This window comes from Pseudopipra pipra, unplaced genomic scaffold (genome assembly GCF_036250125.1).
Source record: "Pseudopipra pipra isolate bDixPip1 unplaced genomic scaffold, bDixPip1.hap1 HAP1_SCAFFOLD_280, whole genome shotgun sequence".
Classification (NCBI taxonomy): Eukaryota; Metazoa; Chordata; class Aves; order Passeriformes; family Pipridae; genus Pseudopipra; species Pseudopipra pipra.
In genome coordinates this window covers 13,759-34,791 of record NW_026990759.1, presented here as the reverse complement: position 1 = coordinate 34,791, position 21,033 = coordinate 13,759, and the positions used below count along the sequence as shown (strand labels likewise).

The 21,033-nt window shown below is 51.8% G+C and overlaps 2 long non-coding RNA genes across 3 annotated transcripts; both read left to right on the top strand.

Annotated features, from left to right (window-relative positions):
* Nucleotides 1-964: 964 nt before the first annotated feature.
* On the top strand, nt 965-3,414 carry LOC135408271 (uncharacterized). Of its 2 annotated transcripts, none has more exons than XR_010427446.1 (2): nt 965-1,447; nt 3,247-3,414. It is a non-coding gene; the product is annotated as an uncharacterized LOC135408271 (long non-coding RNA). The 2 variants fall into 2 exon arrangements; XR_010427447.1 differs by lacking the exon at nt 3,247-3,414 and adding an exon at nt 1,548-1,577.
* Nucleotides 3,415-13,947: 10,533 nt separating this feature from the next.
* LOC135408270 (uncharacterized) lies at nt 13,948-15,412 on the top strand. The gene is made up of 3 exons (XR_010427445.1): nt 13,948-14,305; nt 14,835-14,959; nt 15,281-15,412. It is a non-coding gene; the product is annotated as an uncharacterized LOC135408270 (long non-coding RNA).
* Nucleotides 15,413-21,033: the final 5,621 nt, after the last annotated feature.

Here is a 21,033-nt window from a genome sequence, read left to right as displayed (position 1 = left end):
CCCGCCCCGGCATTGCCGGCCACCCGACCCAAACCCGATCCAAATGAGGATTCCTCGCAGGGAAAAGGTGCCAGCACAGAAAGCCCTGCCTGCCCACAGAGTGCCCAGGCTGCGCCACACACTGCACCTGAAAGCCAAACCTCACAAGCTTTCTGTCCCGGGAAACAGGGCTGCTGTCCCCCCTTTGGTCAGCCCCGCCCCGCCACTGCTAGGCAATCGATCCAAACCCGATCCAAATGAGGATTCCTCGCAGGGAAAAGGTGCCAGCACAGAAAGCCCTGCCTGCCCACGGACACCGCAGGCTGCGCCACACACTGCACCTGAAAGCCAAACCTCACAAGCTTTCTGTCCCGGGAAACAGGGCTGCTGTACCCCCTTTGGTCAGCCCCGCCCCGCCATTTTAGCAGCTCCCCCAAAACCCCATCCAAATGAGGATTCCTCGCAGGGAAAATGTTCCAGCACAGAAAGCCCTGCCTGCCCACAGAGTTCCCAGGCTGAGCCACACACTGCACCTGAAAGCCAAACCTCACAAGCTTTCTGTCACGGGAAACAGGGCTGCTCTCCTCCCTTTGATCAGCCCCAACCCGCAGTTTTGGGAACCCCCCCAAACCCGATCCCAATGAGGATTCCTCTCTGTGAATAGGTGCCAGCATAGAAAGTCCTGCCTGCCCACAGAGTGCCCAGGCTGTGCCACACACTGCACCTGAAAGCCAAACCTCACAAGCTTTCTATCCCGGGAAACAGGGCTCCTGTCCCGTGTAAGAGAGATATAACATTCAAATGCCAAAAAGGATGTTTCGCCAGTGTTTCTGCCTGTCAAAATCGTCCTACCAAAACCCCTGTGTCAGTTTTTCACCAGAACTTCTCACCCGAGTCTTCCCACGGGAGTTTTCCTGCCAAAGGATCCTGGGATTGTCCAGCCTTATCATATCTCTGCCAACATCTGAACAGGGCTAAGTGCCAAAACGCCACAGCCTACCTCATTAAACACTATAAAAGCTGAAGAGAAATTTGGGAAAACCAGGGAAAGAGGAGTGAGCAAGAGATTTTGGCTATACCAGCTGAAAAATCTTGTCTCCGCCTCGCCCTCACCTTTTCTTTTCTTCCGCCGCCGTAAAACTGCCTGCCCGTCACCAGAGACTGAACCTCTGCCGTCCGGAATTGCACCGGGACCCTCCGTGCTACTCTGGGTGAGTTTTCCACCCTAAGCCCATTTCTGAGAGGGACGGCAGGACCGAGACCTCTGCACAAGCCTGAGACTGGGCCGGGGGGAGCGACGGCGTGAGCTGCGGAGAAGCCACATCCCGGCTGCATTCCAGACCCCCTGCAGCTAAAGAGATAACATCACCGAATAGCGGCGGCGGAGCCCGAGAAAAAAAAAAGGCGAAAGCTGCTTCTTTCTCTCCCTCTCCCCCCCCACACTCCACAAGTCAGCTCGGACGAATAGGTAGTTTTTCGGTGGTAATCTTTTTCTGTGCTTCTAAAAAGTAATCTTAGCATTTTCTAACCTTTTCTGATTTTTTCCTCTTTCTCTTTGCATCTCTTAGCAATTAATAAAAGCAGTTTTGGCATCAACAGTTAACTTGTATGAGTTTTAATTTTGCTCAAGGGAACATTCGAATATAAAAATTCTTTCTGCAATATTTTAGCAGATTGTAACACCTCCCCAAACCCGATCCACATGAGGATTCCTCGCAGGCAAAAGGTGCCAGCACAGAAAGCCCTGCCTGCCCACCTTATACCAAAAGTGGGCCATTAGCTGAACTTGAGAGACACACGGCAAAGCTTTTCTTTCCATTATTGAACTGCACCCCGTCTATTGATGAAGTGCTCCACTTAAACTCTCAGTCCTATTCCAGAAAAACCATTAGCCGCAGACCTACCTCATAGGCCACCAAAGACAGCTGGGAAGGAGAGTGGTTCTTCTCTTTTACTCCCTCTGCCCGGACGACCTGCTGCTCCAAGTGCCCTGCCTTACTAACATGGCACACTCCTCTTTGCCTGCTCCAATTTCTATCACCCAGAAACCACCTGGACTCCACCCCCCGCTCAGCTGATTATGCCTCTCAAGGCAGCTGGGCTGAGCCGGGCTGAGCTCAGAGCAGTTTCTCCCCGCAGTTTAAATCCCCCACAAACGCCCTCAGCTGCATTCAATGATGAGATGATTAGAGCTTGCAGTGCAGCTCCGTTCACCTGGGCTGAACTGAAAGGAGCTCCTCCATGAAGTAAAAATCTCCGAGGAAGAACCTCAACTCGTCTCCTGGTTACCTCACAAGGTCCTTAGGTGCAGATGAGCTGATGTGGCTTGCTCGAATACCAGGAAACAGACCACTTACTCCCCACAGAGTGCCCAGGCTGCGCCACACACTGCACCTGGAAGCCAAAGCTCACAGGCTTTCTGTCCTGGGGCACAGGGCTGCTGTCCCAATGTTTCTTGCAAATCCCACCTTCCTGCCTTTGCCAAGTTAGGCAATATCAGCCTCTCCTTGGCTATGAGAAGTTCCCTTTATTTTTAAAAAAGCAGAATAATTCCAAGTCCCGTCTGCTAAGCAGAAGCAGGGGGGTGACAGAAGGCAGTGGGGTGTAAGCCCTGCTGGTCCCCCAGCTTTTCCCTTTGCCTCTTCCTGACCTGGTTGCTGTTTGTCCTGCCAGGCCAGGGATCCTGAATCCCTCCAAGGGTCCTGGAATGGATGAACTAGAGGTGTAAGTGAGGCTGGGCTTTACCCCAATTAAAGAGGAGTTGCTGAACCAGCCCAGCATACGGAACCTCTGCCCTCATAGAGCAACTGGGAACAACTAAGGGGTTTTACAGAAATGCCAGTAGGATAAAGGGTTTGGATGAGCTTTCCCAGCAGCCAGTGCCCTGCTGTGTCTGCCTACAGATCCGTTTTCTGTCTGTATTTCCTGCAGCCGACTCCAAGCAGAATGGGATGGTGTCTTAAAAGCTGGTGGGGTGGGAAAGGGGAAGATCTGTGTTAATTTACAATTCCACAAGATTATCCTTTCAGTCTGTTTTACTTTTGGAGTGTGAAGGACAAGGGGAAGTGGGGTGCAGTGGGGAACCAGTGGAATCCAGCAGGCAACTAAAACTAAGCTGGACAATGCTTTTCTCTTTTTCCTTCTTTTCTTTTCCCCGTTCCTACAGAAACTATGTGAAGGATAATTTTAATGTGTGGGAGATGATAATTTTAATGTGTGAGAGAGCAGTGGGAATGTTCTAAGAGCTTTTACACGTTTCTTTCACAGTCTGACTGCCCCGACTCAGAAAAAGTCCCAAGTATTAAAATACCAATGGACATCATGGAGCAGGAACCTTTCCTAAGTGATAGCAAACCTGCTGACAGTGAGTAGAACTAACCTCTCGCATGCCTGCTTGACTCTGACTTGCACTACAAATATATATCTATATATTTAGAGTGATTTTTCTTTAATTTTTTAATCTTTCCTTTTACTTGACAAGTACTTTTTCTTGTTCTATTTTTTTTTCCTCTCTTTTTTAATTTCCAGGCCTCTGCTTTATGACAGATTTTGCTTCTGTGAGCTTTTTGTTTTGTTTTGGGTTCTTTTTCCTTTGCTGGTTACAAAATCAATGTTGTTCCTTCTGGTGCCTCCAGCTTAAGTGCTTTTCTCCCCTCCCCTCCCCTCCCCTCCCCCTTGGTGTTAACCTGCTGATGGTGGGATTTATTTTTTTCCTCTGAGTCTGGTGTTCTGGATTTGCAGCGCTGTCCTGTCACTGTTTGTTTCCTTAGGTGCCAAGCAGTTGCAAAAAAAATCAGCACTTAACAGAGTAATTAATTATTTGTGTCATTAAGCTGCCCAGGCAGGGATCAGTTGGTCATTAACTTATTTCCCTTCTCAGATGATTTGCTTTTGTGCTCTTCTCTTGGTTTTAATTTCTCATGTTAATATCCATAAATGCTGATTGTAATCTTTATTTTCAGTCATTCCCACTTTACATTTTCCTCTTTTAAGTGAGGAATCACAGCTGACCTTGGCTTTTTTGCCTTTGGGCTGACTTTTTAATATACTAAGGGTGTCCTATACTGTTTTGTTGTGAGCTGGGAGGGGAGAAATACAAATCAGAGCAATAAATTAGTGCTGCTGCCAGACTGGTAATTCCTGGGAGTAGGACCTAAACCCCTAGGTGATAAATCCTTAAATTCTCCTTCGGGTTTAAGAGCTGGGACCCAAGTCCCTTTCCTTTTGGTGGCATAGAGAGGCCTTGGGCAACACGGAGCATTGCTCTGTGGGTTTTAGATACAGAAGTATCTAAAAGTTCTACCTCTTATTTCTAGATGCCAGGCTTTCTGTAAAAAATGTATTGTACCATATATAATGTGATTTTTACAAAAAACCAAACCCACCACACCACAATCTCCAGGAAGTGGCACAGGGCTGGATCGGTTCCATTAACACCTTCTGCTCCGAAGCATCTGGCTGTTTTAGGGTTATGTTGGTTTTATGGGTTTTATTTTTTATGAGTAATCTTTGCTGTGAAGGAGACGGGATGTGATCCGCATCCTCCTGCATCCCACACCATCATCTGTGGAATTTACCCGAAATCTTGGCTACTCAGCTTCTTGGCCCCAGACCCAGCAATGCAGCAGGACCAAGCAGAAAACGTTTCAAATATTATTAAAGTGATTTTTTTTTCCAGTAATATAAACCATGAAATTCCTTATAACATTATAGTATTTTACAGTTTTATGAAGCTTTCTATTGTGACTTTTATGGAATCAAAAGATGAAATGATGAGATACTTTAGCATTTATATTTTTCAAAATGAAATGTATACTGAAAATAAAGTAGCTTTATGCATTTATGGGAGAGTTCATGTCCATTTTCGCTCCGTATGTGTCGAGTCTTGTCTGATTGAATTGAGATCTGAGGATCACTGTGGTGGTATGGGGGAGTGGCTGGCAATTTGGAAGCAGGCGTCATTGGTTCGCCTGGATTGCCAAGGAGCAGCACGGAGATGAGCCCACTGGTGCCAGGGGTGTCACCTCCTTCAGGAAGCAGGCGGTGGGTGCAGGGGAGATGCAGCAGGTGGAGACCATGGAGAGGAAGGTCCTGGTGGAGCCCAGGAGCACAGGCAGGGGCGCCTGGCTGTAGCTGCTGGCGTACTCGTACAGATACCTGCGGCAGGGGCGGGACGAGGAGACCCGGCACCCCGGGATCGGGAGCAGGAGCTGCGGGATTTAGGGGCGTTGGGGCTGCCCGGGGATGGGAGCCCTCTCCGGCTACCGGGAACGGCGAGTCCGCACTGCAGGACTTGACCGACAGGGCCGAGGACTGCGGGAGGGACAAATGGTTATGGCCACTCACGACACACTCTCTCATCCCAGCCGTGGTTTGGGGTCCATCCGCCGCTTTTGGGTCGCGCCCCGGGGCTGCAGTCCCGGCCGTGCCCACCGGGGTCACCGCTCTCCCGTGCCAAGGCACAGCCCCGGCTCCCCCGGCCCGAGCGGGACCGTGTCCCGTTCCCTGGGGGGGTCCCAGCCCCAATCCCACCTCGGTCCTCCCGCCGCGGGGCCCCCACTCCGCCTGCCGGGCGAGAGGCGGCACCGGCCAGGACCCGCAGCGGGCACGGGTGGGGCCCGGGAACGAGCCCCGGGAACAAACCCCCGAGCACGGACCCCAGGGAACGAGCCCCTGGACTTAAGAGTAAGGGGTTTGAAATCCTCAAAAGCTCAGTGACGACAGAACAGTGTCACTGCCTTTATCAGCTCATCTCTAAATTCAACATGGCACAAGAAGCTGTGCAGAAATACCCATCTCAACAAAGATCTCCCAGAGCAGTTCGAATCCAAGGGTGCTTCACTTCAGCTGTGCACAAGCACCACTCCTGCTCACCTCCGTGCTGTGTTTGACAGAGTCTGACATAACATTCCTTTGGGGAATGTGCTGGTTCCTGCTCACGAGGAGGCTGATACACCAGACTTACTGCCTGAGGTACAAAACACTCTCCAGAGTAATCACCCCAACAACTGTATCAGATAGAAACACATCCTTAGAAATAACAATTGCAATGCCAAGGTTCCATGTTTTAAACTCTCTGTCTCTCCCTCCAGAGTTCTCCTGGGAATGTAGGGATGGTGTTTAAGAGCATCATAAGGAGAACTGACAGTCACTGTTCCACACTTTCCAGGATAGCAACACTGCCAAACTGAGCTTGTAACATAGACCCTCTCAGGATAATTTGTATATCTCATTAAATGCTAATTCTTCATGAGAAGAATCAGGACAGGGAGGCTGATTTAACACCTAGAGGGATTCATGGGCTACAATGAGGACACTGACCACAAGCCTGGTGCTCCTGAAAAGAGCAGGTATTGACCTGACAAGTGCCTCAGATCGATCTGTGACAAGAAGTGGGAGGTGGAGTTGGTACCAGAGTCGCTGTCCCTTCACACACAGTTAGTCATTGGCCTGCAGAAAAGAAGGGGGTTCCTGCCTGCTGCTCTGCCCTGTCACTGCCCCGTTCCCTGGGAAAGTGCAGCTCTTGTCACTGCAGTGTAAAGGTGGGGAAAAGGCAGCGAGAGAAAGGCAGCCCAGCTTGGGGGGTGACCCTCCCTTCCTTCAGCTGCTGGGAAACGTGGCCGGGGGTCCCTCAGAGGCACTCCAGCTGAGGAGCTGCACCACTGCCAGAGGGACTTGGCAGTGACGGGGCAAGGGCAGCTCCTAAAATGCCCAGCTGGAGGAACGAGCCGCCCAGGCCTCCGCACCAAGCCCTGTGCAGGGCACTTGGGCTGCTGGGGAATGGCCCAGCAGGGAGGTTCTGCTCCTGCCAGCCCAGCTGTTGCTGCCAACCGCATAGGAGGGGAGGTATTTTGTCAGGACAGTCGCTCATGGAACGGGTTGCCTGGGGAGGTTGTTGTATCCCCATCCGTGGAATGTTTCAAACCATGACTGGATCCCTCCCTGAGCAGCCCGGTGCGATCCCATTGGTGACTGTGGCCTGAGCAGGAGGTCAGACTTAGAGACCTTGAACTGTCTCTTCTGACCCAGATTCCTCTACAGTCCTGCAGCAGTTCTGGCTTCTTCCAGTCCATGAGACCTGTTGGTTCCACAGTCTGCAGAGAAGCTCCTTTGCCCAGCAGGCAGTCCTGGAATGCCCAGCCATCCATGGCAGAGATTCCCAGAGCTGCCACGTGCCCCAGCTGTCCCTGAGCCCCAGCTTTGGCCTCGGCACTGAAACGCTGCCAGGACCTGTCCCTGCTGTGCAGGTCCGTGGGGCTGCAGGACACGGTGTCACACAGCACACACGGCCACTGGGTCCTGCCAGCTCCTCCAGCCTGTGCTTCCTGATTGCCGGGGATTTTAGGGGCCACCTGTCTCCAGGGATGGGCAGGGAAACAGAGATTTCCTGTGACTGGGAGCAAGATTTCCTGTGGCAGGGCCTTGCCAAGGCAAGCAAATCGCCTGGGCTTCAGGTGCCCGTGTGCAATTCCATCTCCAGGCTCTCCCCCAGCAGCAGGTTCCTGTCCCCAGTTCCCGATCTCCCTCAGCGGAGCGGGCGGGGCGGGGCCGCAGGGCCAGGCGGGCTGGGATTGGGCGGCGGCGCTCGAGCGCTGATTGGGCAGCGCTGGCGGCCCGCGGTATAAAGGGCGGGCGGGGCGGGTGCGGTCGGTTGTGTGTGAGGGCTGAGGGCGCGGCCCCGCTGCTGCCCGGGCTGCGGAGGGGAGAGCGCCTTGGCCGCTGGGTTATGGACCGGGGGAGCCGGGGGGCGTTTAGGGGCGCCTTGTGCTGGGCAGTGGGGGCCGGGTAAGCCCCTTCCCTGCCGGGTGCGCCTGGGAGAGCCGTGGCAGGGCTGCGGGGCTGGTTGTCTGAAAAAGGTGGAAGCTCTGTTGGCCTCTGTTGACACCTGCACCAAAGGAGATGCAAATTTTCCCCCTCTTGGTTGCAGGCTTCACAAGCTTCCTTTCCCAGGAAAGGAAGTTTTAGATTCCAACTCCCCTTTATGCTAAAGGTTTCCTTGCTCTCTCAGCAGGATGTCGAGTGCCACCGTGTCCCTGAGGTTCCCCTTTCTGCTGTTGGGAGAGCACGAGGTGAATGGAGAGGATCCCCAGCCATCTGCAGGCACAAGGGACTCGCACAACTGCAATTTTTCTCCAGGTCTCTTAAGGGGGACTTTCAGGGTACCATGGGTAATGTGCCAGCTCTCCTGCTGGAGTTTTCATCTTCTGCTATATTTGAACATAAAGAGTAAAACTAAAGACAGGTGTGTTCTGGAGTGTGTTACACTCATGCAAAGCTCCTTCCCTCTGTTTATTTTCTGTTCTGGAAAGCACAGTCTGGGGTTCCTGGGCACTTCCTATTAAATGATTCCCTGAAAATAATTTTGTACTGAAAGGGGAAAGGAGCTGTCTGTTTGAGATCAGATGTCTCTGATAAAAGCTGTATGTTTTTTCACTCAGTAAACTTTTAAAATATCTCATAGTGTGTAGGAATGCCTGGCTTCTAAAACTCACCAACTGAGTGTTAGAAGTTTCTTTGAAGAGCTGATTTCAGACAGGAAAATTGCCCCCCCAGGAGGGACTCTGTGCCTGCTCTCCCGTGGCTCCAAGGGATCTCTGGCCCTTCACGCCGGCACCGAGATTTTCTCGGGAAGGGCCTCAGATCCCCGGACCAGTCTGGGACACAGGCAAGATCCCCCTGCCTTTAGAAATGAGGCCTTCTTGTGGCTTCCTCCCCGTATCCGTTGGTGGGTTCCAAAGAAGGCCTCTTGAAATGCCTTTTGGGCTGTCCATTGAAGCCTTGAGACCAAATTGGCCCCCTGGAGGGACAGTGCTGTTGGTGCCCCCCGGGTTGGGGCACCCCGAGGACTCCAGCGCGCACCGAAAGGATTATTCGGGGAGATCCTCGGGGTGCCCGGCCCTGGGGAGCTCAAAGCAAGGTCCCTGCAATGGATTCAGGCATTGCTGAGAGTATCCCAGGGGTAGCTGTCCCTGCTAGACATGGAGCTCTCTAATGGGCTGTAATTGGGTGATAAAAGTGGTGCTCCAAGTGCCAAAGAAGTGTGGGATTGGGATTAAGAAATGAGCAGTGATGGTGCAATTGGCTGTTTTCTCTTGAATGTTACAATAAGAGCTGCAGGAGTGCCAGGTGTGTGTTCCAGTCCCCAGCATTTGGTTTGCACATGTCCTGGTCAGACACAGGTCCAACTTCCTCAGTCCTTAACCCAACAGAAGGAGAATGAAGGACTGGCAGTGTTAAGGTGATTGGTGTGACAGGGGTTAAACTGGGAAAACATTGGGGAGTTCTTCAGTTTGTCTCTTTGCCAAACTCACCCAAACCTGTGCTAGGAAGAGATTGAGTAGAAAAGTTGAGGCAGAAATGAAATGGAAAACTGGGGATGTTGAAACTGTAATTCCTGGAACTAAATGCGTCCAAGCAGCAGCTCTTGTTGTGCAGGGAATAACTCCTGTCAGCAGCAAGGTCCTGACTGAAGTGGCAGCTGCAGTTGTTCCTGTGGTGTGGGCCAGTGGAATTGCAGGAGAGTGGAAGAGGGCAGAACCTGTAGGTATTACCCCTGATGTGGGATCTCTCCTGGTAAGGGAAACCCAGTATCCTTTAAAATCAGAATGCCAGCTTGGATTGGTTGCAGTAACAGCTAAATTGGCTCATCCTGGTTTGCTTGTAGATGTGAATGCCAGAACCTGCCAAGAAAACCAATGGCCAAGATGATTGATGAGTGCAGGACCTGAGAGAACCCCTGTAAGTGACAACCTCGAGTAGTTTCCAGTATTGGATTGAAAAGATGGCCTTTGCTGGATCTCCTTGAGCAAGGAAAGCCAAGAAGCCTTTGCTTTTGAAGGAGAAAATCTGGAAAGGGGAAAGAAAGAAGAGAAGCCCCCTGACTTCTCCCTGAGCCCCAGACAGCCCATGAACTGCCTTGCTGGGAATGGTAGGACGGGGTGGACTCTGGATTGCTCCCTCTGGATGTGTGGTAAGACTGTTCTGCCAACTTTTCCAAACAGCTTGTAAGCATTTGCTGCCTTGGCTAGATGGTGCAAGGGCAGCCTTTAAGCAGCTGAAGCATTCTCTGAGGAGAGCTCTGGGTCTGCCAGATGTGTCAGAACTGTTGGAAGCATCTTTGGTGGGGAGGGCAAACAAAGGCCAAGGTGGGCAGTGACCCCCCTGAGAAGGGACTTTGAGTTAATGGCATCCCTGCAAGTGAACTTTGTGGGCTGTTCCCCCTGTAGGGCAGGTGATAGTCCCAGCTACAGTGATGGGAAAAATGGTTAAAAGGGAGCCCCAAAAGCTGGAAATCCTCCTGGAAGCTCTTGGCCAACAGAGTTTCCTGAGTTGCCCCTGACAGAAGGACAGTGATAGCTTTTGAGTGCTGGTAGATCCTTTGAATAGATAGCCTTGAGTGTGTCCTTGTTGCCCCAGTAGGCCTTGTCAAAGTCCCCATATTCCAGGAGCTATGCCTATTAAAGTTAAAAATGATCCTTTTCCTAATCCTTTGTTGGCTTGAGGCTCTCCCCTGCAGGAACTCCAGGAACTCCTGGTGCCACCTGGGCCGATGGATTGGACGCCCCAGCCCCTCCGTTCCTGCCCAGCCACTGGGTCCGTGTCCAGTGGTGGCACTGCCAGCCCTGCAGGTGAAGTGGGAAGGGCCTTTCCAGGTCTTGTGGGTCACATTTAGAGTAGCCAAAGTTGCAGAAAAAGGATGTTGAGTCTCTTCTTCTTGAGTTCAGAAAGCTCCTTTTGATTGGTGAGCAGAACAAAGTGGATCCTTCAGAGTTCCCATCCGTGTTTGTGTCTCAGCCTGTGTTAGGATTCAGGGCTGTAGCTGTTGTTGTCACTGAGGAGTCAAACTCTGCTTTAAATCATGAGACACTGGCCTGATGGCCAAGTGTCAAGAATAAAGGGGGAATGATATCTGAGTGTTGAGATGTAACAAGATCTGATCCTTTTTGCAGTGGGATGTAGCCTGGAAACTGCAGAGAGCTGAGCCAAGGGATTGAAAGTGACCAAGCAAGGGAGGTGAAGAAAGAAGGAAGAAGGGAAGTGAGGCATGAGCCAAGCAGCACCAAGTTGCTGTGTAAGCAGGTGAGTTGTGTTGAGGTTCCTAAGGCAGGCACTGAGGACTTTGAGGGCTCCAGACAGAGCAGACCTGGGAAGGCCCTCGGTGACGCACCTCAGAGACCTTCGAAGTGTAGGCGTGTATGGTAATGAGTGTTGGAAAATGTCCTGACTGTGGAACAGGAATGCAGGGAAGGAAAATGAATCCTCCTGTAATGCTGACCCCTCCCATCATCTGCAGTGGAGATAGCTCTGTGTGCCCTTTGGGAACTGATTGCCAGGACACCTGGTGGGCTGGAATGATTCAAGAGCATAGGAATACAAGATTGCCTGGCTTCTGAAACTCACCAGTTGTGTCTCAGAGGTTCTTGTAAGAAATTTTAGACAACACCTGAACTTCTAGTGTGTACTTCTGAGTTCAGTTGGAAAGAGATTGTCCAGGGAACAAGTATTTTTCTCATTCCAAGAAGTTGCACTTTATGAACTTCCCATCTGAGCTGATGCCCTTGGCAGGAGAAGTGCTCTGCAAGGAGGCTCTTTGCTCCTAGGCAGGAAGAAAGGCCAGTGCCCTTCCTCCCCAAGGCCCAGCCCAGCAGGGCTGGCAGGAGCTGCTGGTGTGGCTGCTCTTTGGGTTCTCAGCTGTGGCTGTGGGGTGGTGACATCGTGTTCCTGCCTGTGCTCCAGGGCAGCCAAAACCCCAGCCCAGCCCCTGGGCCTTTTTGGGAACTGAGCTATTGTAGTACTGGGGATGGGGGTTTGGGTTTTGGTTTCCCTAAAAGTAGAACCATTACGGGGGATCTCTTATCTCACAGTTGTTGTTGTTTTGATATCTTAATTAATTACAACTTGAGAAGAAAAACTTGTGTAACTTAGGAACTGACTTGCACTGGTTACACTGAAAGTGCCAAGGAGTTGTAGTGTCCACTGGATTGTTTGTGTTGAAGCAGTTTGGCGTTTACAGAGGGATAATAACTCCTGTCAGCAGCAAGGTCCTGACTGAAGTGGCAGCTGCAGTTGTTCCTGTGGTGTGGGCCAGTGGAATTCCGAGAAATGGACAAGGACAGAAGCTGTAAGAATTACCCCTAAGCCAGAGTCTCTCCTGGTAAGGCAAACCCAGTATCCTTTAAAATTAGGAAGCCAAGCTGGATTGGTTGCAGTAACAGCTAAACTTCCTAATCATGGTTTGATAGTAGAATGTGAATGGAAGGACCTGTAAAGAAAGGAAATGGGAAAGATGATGGATTGCTGGGAGCAGGGGCTGGCAGACAGTGGGGTGGATGTTTGGTTGTGTTTGGGAATGAGCAGCTTGACCTGCCCAGGGTTGTCTGTGCTGGGGGTGGGTTTGGGTCCTGTGTGGCCACAGGTCTGTGCAGCAGCTGGAGCCTGGGCAGGTTTGGGGGCTGTGGTGTGCCAGGCTGCTGAGTGTGTTGTCCCTGTTACCTTGGAGTGTCCCAGTGTCCCTGCTTGGCTGTTTGTTGCCCTGCAGGCAGAAGAGCCCAGGCCTGAGCTGGCTGAGTGTTGTGTGAGCCAGAGTGGGTGTCCCTGCCCTCGGGCCAGTCCCCAGAGCTGCCTTTGGCATCCCCTGCTGAAGGGTGGGAGCTGCCCAGAGCCAGCAGCATCCAGCTGGAGGATCCAGGAGGATGCAGCTCTGCTTTGCTGGGAGGTAAGAGGTGGGGTGCAGGAGCTGGCAGGGGTGTTTTGCAGGCAGAGGGAGGGCAGGAGCAGGAGAATTGCAGGTGCAGCAGCTGGGTCAGTGCTGGATGGAGTCGGGGCTGGGAAAGGGCCCTGAGTGTCAGGGCAGGGGAGAGCCCAGGGTGGCCCTGGGAGCCCTGGGGCTGTGAACAAGTGCAGTGGGCAAAGGGATGGGCACTGGAGAGCTGGGCAAACAGCTGGAGGAGTTGCAAGGAGAACCAGGAGACTGGAATGCAGGAGCAGCAGCTCCCTGTGTGTGTGTGTAGAACCAGGTGTACTGCAGCCCCAAGTGAGGTGGGAAATGAACCTCAGGAGGCTGGGAGCGAGTCCCACACACTGGTTAAAGTGGGATGGAGTCTTCCCAAGTGTCTGAAAAGCTTTTCTTCAGTGTTGCTTTATCAATTGAAAACTGGAGTGATTGTTGAAGTGTTGGCAGTTGTTTTCCTGTGTCTTTGGTGAGGTGTTGACTCAGTACCTTTCTTGGAGCTGCTGTTGGATGAAGAGGTGCCCCCAATTGACCTGTAAGGTCCTTGTTTTTCTTCCCTGCTTCTCCCAGCTTGTCCAGGAGATGGAATTCCAGTGCTACAGTGTGGGTGGGTCATAGTGCTCCCAAAAGGAGCCTTTGTGCCTTCAGGACAAGTTTTGGTGCCACTGGAGCTGCTGGGAGAAGCATAGGGTTGGCAGTGAGAGGCCTGGAATGATGTTGCTGTGGCACAGAAGAAATGAGCAGTGGTGGTACAATTGACTATTTTGTCTTGAATGTAATGGTAAGAGCTGCAAGAGTGCCAGGTGTGTGTTCCAGTCCCCAGCATTTGGTTTGCACATGTCCTGGTCAGACACAGGTCCAACTTCCTCAGTCCTTAACCCAGTAGAGGGAGAATTAAGGACTGGCAGTGTTAAGGTGATTGGTGTGACAGGGGTTAAACTGGGAAAACATTGGGGAATTCCTGAGTTTGTCTCTTTGCCAAACTCACCCAAACCTGTGCTAGGAAGAGATGGACTGGAAAAGTTGAGGCAGAAATGAAATTGAAAACTAGAGATGTTGATTGAAACTGTAATTGCTGAAACTAAATGTGTCCAAGCAGCAGCTCTTGTTGTGTAGGGAATAACTCCTGTCAGCAGCAAGGTCCCGACTGAAGTGGCAGCTGCAGTTGTTCCTGTGGTGTGGGCCAGTGGAATTGCAGGAGAGTGGAAGAGGGCAGAACCTGTAGGTATTACCCCTGATGTGGGATCTCTCCTGGTAAGGCAAACCCAGTACCCTTTAAAATCAGAATGCCAGCTTGGATTGGTTGCAGTAACAGCTAAATTGGCTCATCCTGGTTTGCTTGTAGGACGTGAATGCAAGAACCTGCCAAGAAACCAATGGCCAAGATGATTGATGAGTGCAGGACCTGAGAGAACCACCTTGAATGACAACCTTAGGTTTAAAAGATGGCTGTTGCTTTTGAAGGAGAAAATCTGGAAAGCAGGAAGGAAGAAAAGAAGCCCCCTGACTCCTCCCTGAGCCCCAGACAGCCCATGAACTGCCTTGCTGGGAATGGTAGGATGGGGTGGACTCTGGATTGCTCCCTCTGGATGTGTGGTAAGACTTTTATACCAGCTTTTAAGAACAGCCTGTAAGCATTTGCTGCCTTGGCTAGATGGTGCAAGGGCAACCTTTAAGCAGCTGAAGCATTCCCTGAGGAGAGCTCTGGGTCTGCCAGATGTCTCAGAACTGTTGGAAGCATCTTTGGTGGGGAGGGCAAACAAAGGCCAAGGTGGGCAGTGACCCCCCTGAGAAGGGACTTTGAGTTAATGGCATCCCTGCAAGTGAACTTTGTGGGCTGTTCCCCCTGTAGGGCAGGTGATAGTCCCAGCTACAGTGATGGGAAAAATGGTTAAAAGAGAGCCCAAAAACCTGTAAATCCTCCAGGAGGCTCTTGGCAAACAGAGTTTCCTGAATTCCCCCTGCAAGAAGGACAGTGATAGCTTTTGAGTGCTGGTAGATCCTTTGAATAGATAGCCTTGAGTGTGTCCTTGTTGCCCCAGTAGGCCTTGTCAAAGTCCCCATATTCCAGGAGATATGCCTATTGAAGTTTAAAATGATCTTCCTAATCCTTTGTTGTCTTGAGGCTCTCCCCTCAGGAACTCCAGGAACTCCTGGTGCCGCCTGGGCCGATGGATTGGACGCCCCAGCCCCTCCGTTCCTGCCCAGCCACTGGGTCCGTGTCCAGTGGTGGCACTGCCAGCCCTGCAGGTGAAGTGGGAAGGGCCTTTCCAGGTCTTGTGGGTCACATTGATAGCAGCTGAAGTTGCAGAAAAAGGACGTGGGGTCTATTATTCCTGAGTTAGGAAAGCTCCTTTGGATTGGTGAGCAGGAGAAAGTGGATCCTTCAGAGTTCCCATCCGTGTTTGTGTTTCAGCCTGTGTTAGGATTCAGGGCTGTAGCTGTTGTTGTCACTGAGGAGTCAAACTCTGCTTTAAATCATGAGACACTGGCCTGATGGCTGTGTGTCAAGAAAAAAGGGGGAATGCTCTCTGAGTGTTGAGATGTAACAAGAGCTGATCCTTTTTGCAGTGGGATGTAGCCTGGAAACTGCACAGAGCTGAGCTAAGGGATTGAAAGGGAGCAAGCAAGGGAGGTGAAGAAAGAAGGAAGAAGGGAAGTGAGGCAGCAGGCAAGCAGCAGCAAGTTGCTGTGTAAGCAGGTGAGTTGTGTTGAGGTTCCTAAGGCAGGCACTGAGGACTTTGAGGGCTCCAGACAGAACAGACCTGGGAAGACCCTCAGTGAAGCCCCTTGGAAACCTTGTAAGGGTAGGTGTGTATGGTAATAAGTGTTGGAGAATGTCCTGACTGTGGAACAGGAATGCAGGGAAGGAAAATGAATCCTGTATTGCTGCCATATCAGCTGCAGTGGAGATACCTGTGTGTGCAATTTGGGAGCTGATTGCCAGAGCACCCGTGGGGCTGGGATCATGGCAGGGTGTTGTAAGCAAGGAATGCCTGGCTTCTAAAACTCACCAGCTGAGTGTTAGAGGCTTTTTTGAAGAGCTGATTTCAGGCAGCAGAATTGGCCCTGCAGGAGGGACTCTGTGCCTGCTCTCCCGTGGCTCCAAGGGATCTCTGGCCCTTCACGCCGGCACCGAGATTTTCTCGGGAAGGGCCTCAGATCCCCGGACCAGTCTGGGACACAGGCAAGATTCCCCTGCCTTTAGAAATGAGGCCTTCTTGTGGCTTCCTCCCCGTACCCATTGGTGGGTTCCAAAGAAGGCCTCTTGAAATGCCTTTTGGGCTGTCCATTGAAGCCTTGGGACCAAATTGGCCCCCTGGAGGGACAGTGCTGTTGGTGCCCCCGGGTTGGGGCACCCCGAGGACTCCAGCGCGCACCGAAAGGATTATTCGGGGAGATCCTCGGGGTGCCCGGCCCTGGGGAGCTCAAAGCAAGGTCCCTGCCATGGATTCAGGCATTCCTGAGAGTATCCCAGGGGTACCTGTCCCTGCTGGACATGGAGCTCTCTAATGGACTGTAATTGGGTGATAAAAGTGGTGCTCCAAGTGCCAAAGCAGTGTGGGATTGGGATTAAGAAATGAGCAGTGATGGTCCAATTGGCTGTTTTCTCTGGAATGTAATGGTAAGAGCTGCAGGAGTGCAAGGTGTGTGTTCCAGTCCCCAGCATTTGGTTTGCATGTGTCCTGGTCAGACACAGGTCCAACTTCCTCAGTCCTTAACCCAGTAGAGGGAGAATGAAGGAGTGGCAGTGTTAAGGTGATTGGTGTGACAGGGGTTAAACTGGGAAAACATTGGGGAATTCCTCAGTTTGTCTATTGCCCAAACTCACCCAAACTTGTGCTAGGAAGAGATGGACTGGAAAAGTTGAGGCAGAAATGAAATGGAAAACTGGGGATGTTGAAACTGCAATTGCTGAAACTAAATGTGTCAAAGCAGCAGCTCTTGTTGTGCAGGGAATAACTCCTGTCAGCAGCAAGGTCCCGACTGAAGTGGCAGCTGCAGTTGTTCCTGTGGTGTGGGCCATGGAACTGCAGGAGAGTGGAAGAGGGCAGAACGTGTAGGTATTACCCCTGATGTGGGATCTCTCCTGGTAAGGCAAACCCAGTATCCTTTAAAATCAGAATGCCAGCTTGGATTGGTTGCAGTAACAGCTAAATTTGCTCATCCTGGTTTGCTTGTAGGATGTGAATGCAAGAACCTGCCAAGAAAACCAATGGCTAAGATGATTGATTAGTGCAGGACCTGAGAGAACCCCCTTCAATGACAACCTGAAGCAGTTTCCAGTGTTGGATTTAAAAGATGGCCTTTGCTGCATCTCCTTGAGCAAGGATAGCCAAGAAACCTTTGCTTTGGCAGGAGAAAACCTGGAAAGCAGGAAGGAAGAAAAGAAGCCCCCTGACTCCTCCTGAGCCCCAGACAGCCCATGAACTGCCTTGCTGGGAATGGTAGGACAGGATGGACTCTGGATTGCTCCCTCTGGATGTGTGGTAAGACTGTTCTGCCAACTTTTCCAACAGCCTGTAAGCATTTGCTGCCTTGGCTAGATGGTGCAAGGGCAACCTTTAAGCAGCTGAAGCATTCCCTGAGGAGAGCTCTGGGTCTGCCAGATGTCTCAGAACTGTTGGAAGCATCTTTGGTGGGGAGGGCACACAAAGGCCAAGGTGTGCAGTGACCTCCCTGAGAAGGGACTTTGAGTTAATGGCATCCCTGCAAGTGAACTGTGTGGGCTGTTCCCCCTGTAGGGCAGGTGATAGTCCCAGCTACAGTGATGGGAAAAATGGTTAAAAGAGAGCCCAAAAAGCTGGAAATCCTCCTGGAAGCTCTTGGCCAACAGAGTTTTCTGAGTTCCCCCTGCAAGAAGGACAGTGATAGCTTTTGAGTGCTGGTAGGTGCTTTTAATAGATAGCCTTGAGTGTGTCCTTGTTGTACCAGTAGGCTTTGTCAAACTCCCCATCTTCCCAGAGATATACATATTGAAGTTTAAAATGATCCTTTTCCTAATCTTTTGTTGTCTTGAGGCTCTCCCCTCAGGAACTCCAGGAACTCCTGGTGCCGCCTGGGCCGATGGATTGGACGCCCCAGCCCCTCCGTTCCTGCCCAGCCACTGGGTCCGTGTCCAGTGGTGGCACTGCCAGCCCTGCAGGTGAAGTGGGAAGGGCCTTTCCAGGTCTTGTGGGTCACATTGATAGCAGCTGAAGTTGCAGAAAAAGGACCTGGGGTCTGTTATTGTTGAGTTCAGAAAGCTCCTTTGGATTGGTGAGCAGGACAAAGTGGATCCTTCAGAGTTCCCATCCGTGTTTGTGTTTCAGCCTGTGTTAGGATTCAGGGCTGTAGCTGTTGTTGTCACTGAGGAGTCAAACTCTGCTTTAAATCATGAGACACTGGCCTGATGGCCCAGTGTCAAGAAAGAAGGGAGAATGCTCTCTGAGTGTTGAGATGTAACAAGATCTGATCCTTTTTGCAGTGGGATGTAGCCTGGAAACTGCAGAGAGCTGAGCCAAGGGATTGAAAGGGACCAAGCAAGGGAGGTGAAGAAAGAAGGAAGAAGGAAAGTGAGGCATGAGCCAAGCAGCAGCAAGTTGCTGTGTAAGCAGGTGAGTTGTGTTGAGGTTCCTAAGGCAGGCACTGAGGACTTTGAGGGCTCCAGACAGAGCAGACCTGGGAAGGCCCTCGGTGAAGCCCCTTGGAAACCTTGTAAGGGTAGGTGTGTATGGTAATAAGTGTTGGAAAATGCCCTGAATGTGGAACAGGAATGCAGGGAAGGAAAATGAACCCTCCTGTAATGCTGACCCCTCCCATCAGCTGCAGGTGAGATACCTCTGTGTGCCCTTTGGGGTCTGATTGCCAGGACCCCCGTGGGGCTGGGATCATGGCAGGGTGTTGTAAGCAAGGAATGCCTGGCTTCTAAAACTCACCAGCTGAGTGTTAGAGGCTTCTTTTAAGAGCTGATTTCAGGCAGCAGAATTGGCCCCCCAGGAGGGACTCTGTGCCTGCTCTCCCGTGGCTCCAAGGGATCTCTGGCCCTTCACGCCGGCACCGAGATTTTCTCGGGAAGGGCCTCAGATCCCCGGACCAGTCTGGGACACAGGCAAGATCCCCCTGCCTTTAGAAAGGAGGCCTTCTTGTGGCTTCCTCCCCGTACCCGTTGGTGGGTTCCAAAGAAGGCCTCTTGAAATGCCTTTTGGACTGTCCATTGAAGCCTTGAGACCAAATTGGGTCCCTGGAGGGACAGTGCTGTTGGTGCCCCCCGGGTTGGGGCACCCCGAGGACTCCAGCGCGCACCGAAAGGATTATTCGGGGAGATCCTCGGGGTGCCCGGCCCTGGGGAGCTCAAAGCAAGGTCCCTGCAATGGATTCAGGCATTGCTGAGAGTATCCCAGGGGTACCTGTCCCTGCTAGACATGGAGCTCTCTGATGGACTGTAATTGGGTGATAAAAGTGGTGCTCCAAGTGCAAACGAATTGTGGGATTGGGATTAAGAAATGAGCAGTGATGGTCCAATTGGCTGTTTTCTCTGGAATGTAATGGTAAGAGCTGCAGGAGTGCCAGGTGTGTGTTCCAGTCCCCAGCATTTGGTTTGCACATGTCCTGGTCAGACACAGGTCCAACTTCCTCAATCCTTAACACAATAGAGGGAGAATGAAGGACTGGCAGTGTTAAGGTGATTGGTGTGACAGGGGTGAAACTGGGAAAACATTGGGGAATTCCTATGAGTTGGTCTCTTTGCCAAACTCACCCAAACCTGTGCTAGGAAGAGATGGACTGCAGTCTCTGATCTCCTGGGTAGTTGTTTTGCATGATCTGGGAGCCTCTGGGATTAGACTGGACTGGGCAGAGAGGGAGCAGTTTGTCCTGTGGAGTTGGGATGGGTTAGTTCAGGATGCCTTGGGAGGCAGGGCTGGAGAGGCCCCTCTGTTGGCTGTAGTGGTGGAAGGTTGTAGCAGCAGGGATGGAGCCTTCGACCTCCTGCTCCCCCCGTGAGCCCCGACGGGACCGTGCCCTTGGCAATGGAGGGCCCCCCATTGCTGAGTCAGCGGTTCCGGGGCCAGGAGGGATGGGATCAGGATGCCGAGCTCCACCCAGGGCCAGGGCTGCCAATGTTCAACCATGGAGAGAACTGAAAGCAGAGTGAGATGGAGGCCAAGCTGCAGCACAAGGATGGGTGAGAAAAGACCCTGGTCCTCAGGTGGAGCTTTGAATTCCCTGGAAAAATGGATCCTGTCAGATGGTTCAGGCCCTCGTGGGTGCTGGAGCAGAGGCCTCTGTAATTTATGGTCACCCTAAAAAGTTGCAAGGACAGCAAGTTCTGACTGCAGGATGAGGTGGGAAACAAAGTGAAGTGGTCCAGAGACAAGCTGAGCTTAAAATTGGTCCTGTGCCAGAGCAGCCTCGTGCAGTGCTTGTTGCTGTCCCTGAGTGTCCCATTGCAGTGGATATTCCCAAGGGTGCCTTGTGCTGGGGAACACTGGGGGCAGTTCCCTTTCCCTGGGCAGGGCAGGCAGGGCACGTTTCCCCCCTCGAGGGTGGCTCCAAAGTCCCACCCTGTGCCCTGGGAGCGTGGCAGAACACCTGGACCCACTGTCCTTGTCAGAGAGGGCACAAGGGATGGTTGGATGGGTGAGGGAATGGTTCAGGGAGTACAAGCACTATTAGAGTGAGTAGGGCAGCACATGGAAAGGAAGGGGGGAGTTAATCCAGACAAAATTCAAGCACCTGCCCAACCTGTGATATTTTTAGGAACTCAGAGGTGTTGTGGTCCCCAGGAAGTTTTGCCCAGGACTAGGCAGGAGACTTCAGGCTTGGTCACTCCCAGAGCAAGGTGGAAGCCCAGCAGTTTATTGGTTGGTTTGGCTTTTGGTGACAACACGGTCCTCCTTTGGGACCAGTCCTTGGCCTGGGCCATAAAGTCCCAGGGCAGAAGTGTGAGTTTGAGTGGGAAATGAGCAGCAGGGAGGGTTGGAAACAGCTCAGGGAGCAATTCAACAGGCTCCAGACCTGTGGCCAATACGAGCTGCAGAGGGGGAACTGAAGGTTCCTGCCAGTGCTAATGATGCCAATTGGAGCCTCTGGCAGAAGTAGGGTAGTGTAAGGGGGGTACTTTTGAATTAGATGATCAGTGGAGCATAGAGGTGTGAGAAAGAGAAATCGTATTAGGATGTGAAACCAGCTCGAGTGTGGTACAATGTAACTTGATGGCACAAGCTAATTGTAAGGTCCATTGTGCTTTTCAGCAAGTCAGCCTGATATCCCCTGTTATCAGAGCTGAGTTCTTCCTTGGTTCTGCTACATCTTGCAAGGTAGGTACATCTACCCTTGAAACA